The 9,371-nt window shown below is 34.4% G+C and overlaps 1 pseudogene; it reads right to left on the reverse strand.

Moving 5' to 3' along the window:
• Nucleotides 1–2,282: 2,282 nt before the first annotated feature.
• On the reverse strand, nucleotides 2,283–3,116 carry LOC113620178 (SWI/SNF-related matrix-associated actin-dependent regulator of chromatin subfamily E member 1 pseudogene; annotated as a pseudogene).
• Nucleotides 3,117–9,371: the final 6,255 nt, after the last annotated feature.

Raw genomic sequence — 9,371 nt, forward strand, 5'->3', positions numbered from 1 at the left:
TCAGGAACCCACCAAATTCTCCTGGTGAGGACATGAGAGAGATTCCTTGATGGTGCTAGCTGGGAAATTGGGCGAATAGCCATCTTGAAACCCATCCAGAATCTTAACAAATGCCTAATATCTAGGGAAAAAGGATTCATAAGGAGACAATTCTGAAAACTTTTCCCAGTTGAAGGAAGGGAATATAGAGGCATGGAATATACAAGATGAATCATTGAGTGGTTTGTCATGCCAAAATGTAAGACAGTACTCAAAAAACAAAAAAAAACAGTGGGGATATGTCAAAGGTCACAGGAACCAACTGAAAAAACTCTCAATGGTTCTAAACTGGAACAATTTGAGTAATAAAATAAATATGGTAGCTTTGGATTCTAGCCCAAAGTATAAAATAAATATCTGTATGCTGGACTGATATAAATAAATGATTAAATAAAAAGATACATGAGAAAGAGAGACAAATTTCCAATGCAGAAGAATTACAAATAAATTATGTAGCTACTGTCTTCCCAAGGAGGTGGAGGATAAAGTCTCACCCCTCATGTGTGACCCTGATCAACATGGGTTTGAACTGCACAATTCCAATTATATATGGATTTTTTTCAGTATTAAATATAATGTTTCTACATGATCCAAAGTTGGTTGAATTCTTGGATGCAGAGCCATAGATAAGGAGGAACTGCTGTTATGGAGGAACCACAAATACAGAGAGCCAACTGTAAGTTATAGGCAGATTTTCGACTGTGCTAAGGACCAGCAGCTCTTATCCCCACATTATTCAAGAGTTAACTGTAGTAACTTCCTACTAATGAGTATATCATGGAAAGAAAAAAGAAAACTTTCAAGTGGAAAAAAAAACCAACAAACACTACCTCTGCCAGGAGAAAAAGATTAATATCAGGGATAAAGTCATGTTAATAGCATGTACCCTTGATACGATGTGATGAGAATGGCAATTTACATCTTTGGTCTTCCTTACCAAATCCATAAACACTGTGGAACCATGAGAAAAACATAAAACAAGCCCAAACTGAAGGACATTTTATGATATACTTGATGACTACTCCTCAACACTATCAAAGTAATCAAATAAAAAAGGAAAGTCTAAGAAACATAATCTAGAGAAGCCTGAGGAAACTAAATATAATGTGATATCCTGGATGCAGTCATGGAACAGAGAAAGGACATGAGGCAAAAGCTAAGGAAATTTGAATAAAATATCAACCTTAGTTAATAATAATGCTTCATTAGTTGTGAGAAGTTTAATGGTAATTTCAACAATAGAGAACCTGAGTGTGAGGTATACAAGGAGTCTAATATTTCTGCAACTCCTAAACTTTCCTAAAATAAAAAAAATATATTTAAAAGTTGTTTCTATCTGATTTTCTTTTCTGTAGTTTTTGTTAAATGCTGTTCACTTGCTGTATTAATATTTTCATTGTAGATTCTAACCTGTATCAACTTAAATTTCCTAATTTGTGTTTATTGGTTTTATGACATTGAATTCAAATTTGTCTTTATCTTTAATCTTTCTTCATTTGACTTAGTCTTAGAGAATTCGTTTAAGTTTAGTGTTCACTAAATATCTCACAATAATGGTATTTTTTAACATCTTAATGTAATAGACATTGTACAAAACAGAAACTCTGTCCTTTGTTAGAATGATTAGTAGCAATTTACCGACCAAGAACAATAATGCTTAAAATTGTTTTAGAGGCTCTTTTTACATTGAGACAAACATAAGAATATAGAATTACATAAAAGAAATACATGAAGGCATTATGTACCCTTAAGAAAGAAGGCTTTTCTATTCTTCGTTATTTTTCTGATATTGCTCATTAGATTTGAGAATCCCAGTCTGTTCTTAACCTGAGAGCATAGTTCCTAAAATCCTTAATTTTCTAATGATATTTTTTATCATAAAGTTTTTGTGGTTAGAAAGTATCTTCATTTCATGGAATTACCATGGTCTAAGTAGTTTTAAAATATTGTAACAAAAGGACTAGTAGCTATTTCTTCATTTTTCAGGGGAAAAAAACTGTAGAAACTGGACGAGTATCAAAATCACCAAATTCACAATCATGCAAAGCACAACAAAATTCCATCACTCTAGACATAAATGTCACATGCTATGGTTGTAAATATTTGGTTAAACCAAATCAAAATTATTCATGAAAAACATTTTAGGATGATCTTGGAGAACCTAAGCAAATTTTTTTTAAAAAACTCAAAAAACATCTTTTCATTTAATAAAAGTATTTAGAACACATAAAACAAGGCAATATTCATTCTTTTTTCCCATCTTCTGGTACGGGATCCGTTGGTGGCTCCTCCACGGTTGCGCTGTTGCTCTCCAAGCCCGTGTTACTATCACTGGTCCCTTCCTCTGCCAGACTGTCCACCCCCTCCTGCCCGCTCTCCTCGTCCTCAGGAGTAGATGTGCCTTCTTTACCATTCTGTTGACTTTCTGTCGTTTCTTCAAGGAGTGTCTCCTCTGTGTCCTTCAGGACGCTCTTGTCTTTTTTTCTTCGGTCTTATTAGCTGCTGGCTCCTCCTCAGGAACACTACTGCTCTGGCTGTGCTCAGCTTGCGCTGCTGCCTCTTTCTCCCTTTCTTCCTGCTTTTTGTGAGCCTGTTCCTCAGCCTGTGCAATTTCAGCTGCAGATTTTTCCATATCCACTTCTACTTTCAACCACACAAGCTTTTAAGTTCATTGTTAAATGAATCTGTGCTTTCCAGGAATTTCCTCTTCTTTTCTTGGTGTCACTCCTCTATTTGAAGAAGTTCAGCTTCTAGTTTTCACTGATGAACCATTAAGGACTGGACCTGTCATTTGAGGGCCTGCATTCTAGCTGTTATGACAACTGACCGAACGTCTGGCACCACACTCTCACTTAGGATTTCACGGATGAGGCGGTGGTTTCTCTGGAAACGGGCTATAGCTGTTTGCTTCATTGAAAAGCCATCATCATAATTATCGAATCTTCAGCAGGCTGAATGCTCATGTAAGGTTTTCCTTTCTCCATGCGAGACTATCTCTGTCAACTTTCTTCCTCTAAAGCAGCTTCTGCACGACTTTTTGCACTTAATCCAGTATATCCTGTGGGCTTGCATAGCATCTTGTCTTGAACTGGATATCTACTTGCTTCGTGTGTGTTCCTTAACTACTTAACCAATAAGATAGAGTGGGTTTGATATCTACATTTTTTAATTCGCACACATCACATTATAAAGTATTATATATTCAGTATAGGTTTGCAAAATAGTTGTAAAGCTGAATTCAAGGGTAATATCATATTACATGAATAACATAATATGACATTTATTTCTAAAATGCTGTTACTTGCTTGTATCAGAGCTACTAATAAAAATTTTGAAGTGACTGCAGTGAAATTTCTGATAGTTTTTTTTCCTACATAAACTCTTTGATAAATTTATTAATGAACCATGAAATGTCCAAAAAGCAGATCTTCCAAAAGACAAGTAGCAAGCAAAGCCTGTATAATCTACAAACTAGGTAAACAGTTGTAAATAACTACATGTAAAGCCTTCATACTCGACTGTAATAATCATAGATGCCTTTATTAAAATACCTTTTTAATGATCAATTTATGTTGTCTGAGACTATATGGAAATACATGCATAGTACTAAGATAAATTTCTAACCAGCTTCCCTTCCAAAGCCAGTCTGCATGTTGCTGCCACACTGCTCTTCTTTAAAAAGCCTCCATCATTAGTGAACATAAATCAATTGAGAGATTGCCATGTTCAAGCACTGTGTCAGGGCTTAAGGGAAATAAAACGTGTATTAATACATAGTTCTTACCTTTATTAAAATAATTCAGTATTCTCAGGTTTGCAATTTTCTAGTTAACTCTCAGTTCCTTGTCTGTAAAGTGGTGACTCTAATAGTACCTACCTGACTACCTCATTTATTCATTCATTCATGCACTCAAATCATTCTTTTTTTTTTCCATAGCACTAGTATATTCTGGGCACTGTTTTCTTACTCTGAGTATAACAGTAACTAAGACACATAAAATTCTTGACATTGTGAAACTTCTAGTGAATGAAACAGACAATATTCAAATAAACAAATAACTATAAAATACAATTTTGGGTAGAGATAAATTCTAGAAGAAAAATAAAGTCAGGCAAACAACTAGATATTAAATACGAATGGGGGACTGTTTTTGAAAGGGTAGTTAAGAAGGCCTGTCTAAATAATACCTAAATAAAATGAAGAAGCAAGCAATGATCACCTGTGTGTGAGGAACATTTCAGGAAGAACTAACAGGATGCAATGGCTCTGAGATAGAAATAAGCTCAGTATGGTATATTTTTGCTTGAGGAATAAAATGGAAAGTCAAGACAGCAGGAATGAAATGAATGAAAGTGGAGAGAGTGGGAGATGAACCTGGATTCATGGCCAGAGCCAGCTCGTAGAAGCCTTAAGGGCCATGGTTAGAGATTTGGACCTTACTAGAAAGTCTCAGAAGAGCTTCAAGAGGAAACAATTTCATGATTTCACTTTTTGGTTTTTTAAAGATAATTATTGTTGATATGTATAGCACAAGCTGTAGATGGTGTATATATAGCACAAGCCATAGGTAGTGTATCACCTGGAGTTCTTGCTGGACACAATGCCACACTCAATTTTGCTACTTCGTGGAAAGCTTAATAAAAGGACTGTTAATAAAGACAACAAATTAGTAAACTATAGAGCAATAACATAGGGCCAATACTTGGGAGCTTTTACCACTACTGGACCCAGAAGCACAGAGGAGTGGAGCAGTTAGTGAAATGGGGAAAGAAAGAGCTGTGTGAAGAGGAGTGTCTGATAAAAATTAAGACCTTAAATTCGGGGACTGGTCAACCTCAAGTCACTCTGCATGGAAAAGTCTTGTTCTTAACTCTTGCTGTTGCCCTACCCATACTCTCACCATTGGCCAAAACCAAATGCAATCTAGAATCAAGACTGAATCTAGATTCAGCCTGTTCAGGTCAGCTTAGAGAGGTTGAGAATGGTGGTGAGTGGAAGATGGAAGCTTTTCAGTACTGGAGCAGGATTGAAAGAAGAGGACCTGTTTACAAAAACTTGATAAGTTCTAGGCAAGATTTTGTTGTGGCTTTGAAAAACCCGGTAAGAATCTAGGTGGTAAGAAGTGATGAGACACTGTGATGGTACAAGCAGAACTTACTGATGGTAAATGTGAAAGAAAGAGGAATCAAGGTTCATTGCTGGTTTTCAGTTTGAACTACTGGACAGATTGCATGCTGTTTGGTGATGTGGTAAGAGAGAAGGTATAGGAATGTACTTTGATAGGGGAGACAAAGAGAGGATCTCCTTTGAATAGTTTAACTTTAAATTAGACATCCAAATGGAGGTTCTGAGCAGGTGGTTGAATATTTTAGTCCGTAGCTCAGCAGAGAGATTGGAGTTGGATATGTAAATCTTCGAGTCACAAGTACATAGATAGTATTTAAAACTATCACAGTGAGTATAAATAAAGAAGAGCAAGAGTCCAAGGTTGGGACATTACAAGAATTAGGGATTGAGACGAGGTAAAAAAAAAATTTGAAAAAGAAACTGAGAAAGAATATACATGATATGGGAGGAAAATCAGGTCCCAGAGCCAGAAAGTAAAGAGCTTCAAGAAAGAATTGTTTTTAAAAGTAAAGAGAACAGGCCTAAAATACAATTGGCATGACAAAGAAAAAAAAAAAAGTCACCTGCTATCATTATCGCAAAGCTCACATTTTGGATTTAGCTAAATTATTTTTAATCCAGTTTCTGGTCTTTGGTATATGCTTCACCTGGGGCTATTTTCTAACCATCAGTTTCTTCAGTAGCATAATAGTGGAGGCTTGGGTGTAAATTCTTTCCTTTTGGATTTTAGCAAAGTAAAATAAGATTGTGAGTGTAAATGTATTAGATGAGTTTTATAAAAAAATTTCCCAAGAATTCAGAAAAAGTACAACTTATATCTGATTTGGGAATTAAGAACAAATTTATCATAGAAATTGCCTTTGGGATGAAAAGTGATTCGAATTTTGCTAAGCAGTGGGGAAAACAAAGAATTTTGAGCATAGGAAAAAATATGAGCAAAGACCCAGCAATTATAAAGTATGGGTCTCATTTGGAAGAATAGCAAGTTGTGATGTTTTCTGGAAATTAGGTGTGAATAGTGAATAAGCCTGGGGCCATCTGTTGGGAAAAATCGTAAACGACAGGCTAAGGGATTTGGATTTTGTATTGCATACAATAGAAAAACCATGCATGGTTATTGAGTAGGTGATTACTGGTTGGACTGGGCTTCAAAGATTAATATAGCTGTGATGAGTAGGAAATATTGGAATAAGGAATGGTAGGTGTTTCATTGGATTTACAGTTAAAGTTTTAAGCATTTTCTTCATTTATTTTGGAAAAATAAGTGACATGTACTTAGCACATTTCACTGGGCATATGAGTGAATGTTAAATATCCAGCCTCATTTTTCTGTGTAGGCAAGAGAGGATCTCAAGTCCAGGCTTTTTCTAGCCTTTGTTATGAAAGTTCCTCATTACCTGATGGAATCAGAATGCTAGAGATTGCCCATATTCATGAGTGCCTGACAAGGTATTCAAGAAAAAATTTATCATTTTTGTTTGAATAGGGTGAAGCCAGCACCATAGTAATGTGTTAATATGTAGTAAGAGGTGAAGTAACTCATTTTCAAGAGAGTGGTGATCATGTTGCTAATTGTCCAAAAACATAACATTGTACTCCACAAATCTAGCTAAGCCATTGCCCTTGATATAAGGCTGATATACTGGAATAAACCACCTATTCGAAAGGCAACTTTTGTGCTGCCATAGATGAGGAAATGCTCGGAAAATCATTTGTCTTAATATGGGCTCGTTTGCTCATCCATACAGAATGAATTAGATTAGTGTCTTTATTATAGACTCTCAATACGATATGTTATAATTTTTTTTGGATCCGTGTTTCTCAGTCTTAACCATGCAATCCTTTTAAAATACAAAATCTAGAGCTATTATTGGCACTAGTATCCTGCAAATACATTTTATGAAATATTGCTGTAGGCATTTGTCAAGGCCAGATGGAACAAGGAAAGTACACGGGCCTTATACTGATTTTATATCCTGGCTTTACCATTTATCAGATAATTAGCTGTGACCTCCTGACTTAATCTATATGACATTCCATTTGCTCATCTGTAATATGTTGACTAATGTTATCCATTCTGCAAAGCATCTTAAAAATCAGACTTAATGTACTAAAATCACTGCCTGATACTCACGTGGCTGTTGTACCAAGCAGTCAATAAAGGGTGGCTATTTTATTATTATTGTTATTATATTAATATTATATTTACTCAAGCTTAAGTGCATTGATTTCAACCATAATGTGGAAGATTAAAGATTTAAGATTTATTCATGAATTTTTTACATCTTTATTGAAATACAATTCATATACCACAAAATGTGCCATTCAAAAGGTACTGTTCCATGGGTTTAGTACAGTCATAGATTTAGGCAAACATCACTACATCTAAGTTTTGAACATATTCATTATTCCAGAAAAAAAACCCTGTATCTCTTAGCAGTCACCACCCATTTCCTCCCAATACCACCCCAACCCTAGTCAACTATGAGTTTACTTTCTGTCTTTATAGATTTGCCTATTCTAGATATTTCATTTAAATGGAATTATAAAATACACAATGTTTTGTTACTAGTTTCTTTCACTTATCACAATACTTTCAAGATTCACCCATGTTGTAGTATGTATCAGTACTTTGTCATTTTTTATTTGTGATATATTCCATTGTGTGGATGTACCACTTAATGTTTACACATTTATCAGTTGATGGACATTTGTCTTGTTTCTATTTCTTAGATATTATAAGTAATTCTGTGAACTATCATGCTCGAGTATTGTGTGGAATAATTTTTTATTCTGCTTGGTCACATATTTGAGAATACAGTTGGGGTCACATGTTATTTCTGTATTTAACATTTTGAAGAAAGGTTTTCAAGTCATCACCTCATTTTACGTTTCTACCAGCAGTGTATGATACACCAGCAGTGCATGTGCTAACTTCTCCACATCCTCTCTAACATTTGTTACTGTCTGTTTTTTATTATAACCATCCTAGTCAATGTGAATTAGTATATCACTGTAATTTCAATTTCTATTTCCCTACTAACTAATGGTGTTAAATAACTTTTCACGTGCTTATAGGCCATCTGAATATATTCTTTGGAAAAATATCTATTTGAAGCTTTAGCCCATTTTAAAACTGGGGTAGTTTTCTTTTTATTATTGATTTGTAAGAGTTCCTTATACATTTTGGATGCAAGTCCCTTGTTAGATATTTTCTCCCATTCTATGGTTTGTATTTTCACTTTCTTTATGGTGTCCTTTGAAACATGAAAGTTTTTAATTTTGATGAACCCAATTTACTTATTTTTCCTCTTGTCATTTGTGCTTTTGTGTCCTAAGATACCATTACTTATCCCAAGGTTATAATGATTTATGCATATGTTTTCTTCCAAGAATATAGTTTAAGTGGTAAATTTAGTGTATAATCCAGTTTGAGTTAATTTTTTTATACTGTGGGAGATAAATGTCAATCAGATTCATTCATTTTCATGAAGATATCTAGCTGACCCTGCACCATTTTTTGAAAAGACTTTTCTTTCCCTATTTGATAGTCTTGACCTTGTTGAAAATCAGTTGATGATAAATGTAAGGATTATTTCTGGACTTTCAATTTTATTCCATTGGTCCATGTCTGTCCTTGTGTCAGTACCATGCTGTCTTGATTACTGTAGTTTTTAAACTAAGTTTTGAAATCAAGAAGTCTGAGTTTTCCAATTTTGTTCTTTTTCAAGATTGTTTTGACTATCCTGGCCCCTTGAATTCCCATGTGAATTTTAGGATCAACATGTCTATTTCCATAAAAAATAAACCAGTTGGGATTTTAAAAGGCTTTTTATTGAACCTGTAGATCAACTGGAGTATTATCATCTTAATAATATTAAGTTTCCTGATCCATGAGCATAGGATGTCTTTCATTTATTTTAATTGTTAAAAATATTTTTCAACAGTGTCTTGTAGTTTTCAGTGTGTAAGTCTTGTGCTTCTTTGATTAAATTGATTCCTACATCGTTTCTGATGCTATTTTACATGGAATTCTGTTCTTAAGTTTGTTTTTGGATTACCTACTTGTAGTGTATAGAAATATATTGATTTTTTTATGTTGATCTAGTATCCTGCAAAACTGCTCACCTTTTTATTTATGTGTAGATTTCTTTCTTTTTCTTTCTTTCTTTCTTTCTTTCTTTCTTTCTTTCTTTCTTTCTTT

This window comes from Aethalodelphis obliquidens, unplaced genomic scaffold (assembly GCF_003676395.1).
Source record: "Aethalodelphis obliquidens isolate GAN/ISIS:26980383/991018 unplaced genomic scaffold, ASM367639v1 scaffold7, whole genome shotgun sequence".
NCBI lineage: Eukaryota > Metazoa > Chordata > Mammalia > Artiodactyla > Delphinidae > Aethalodelphis > Aethalodelphis obliquidens.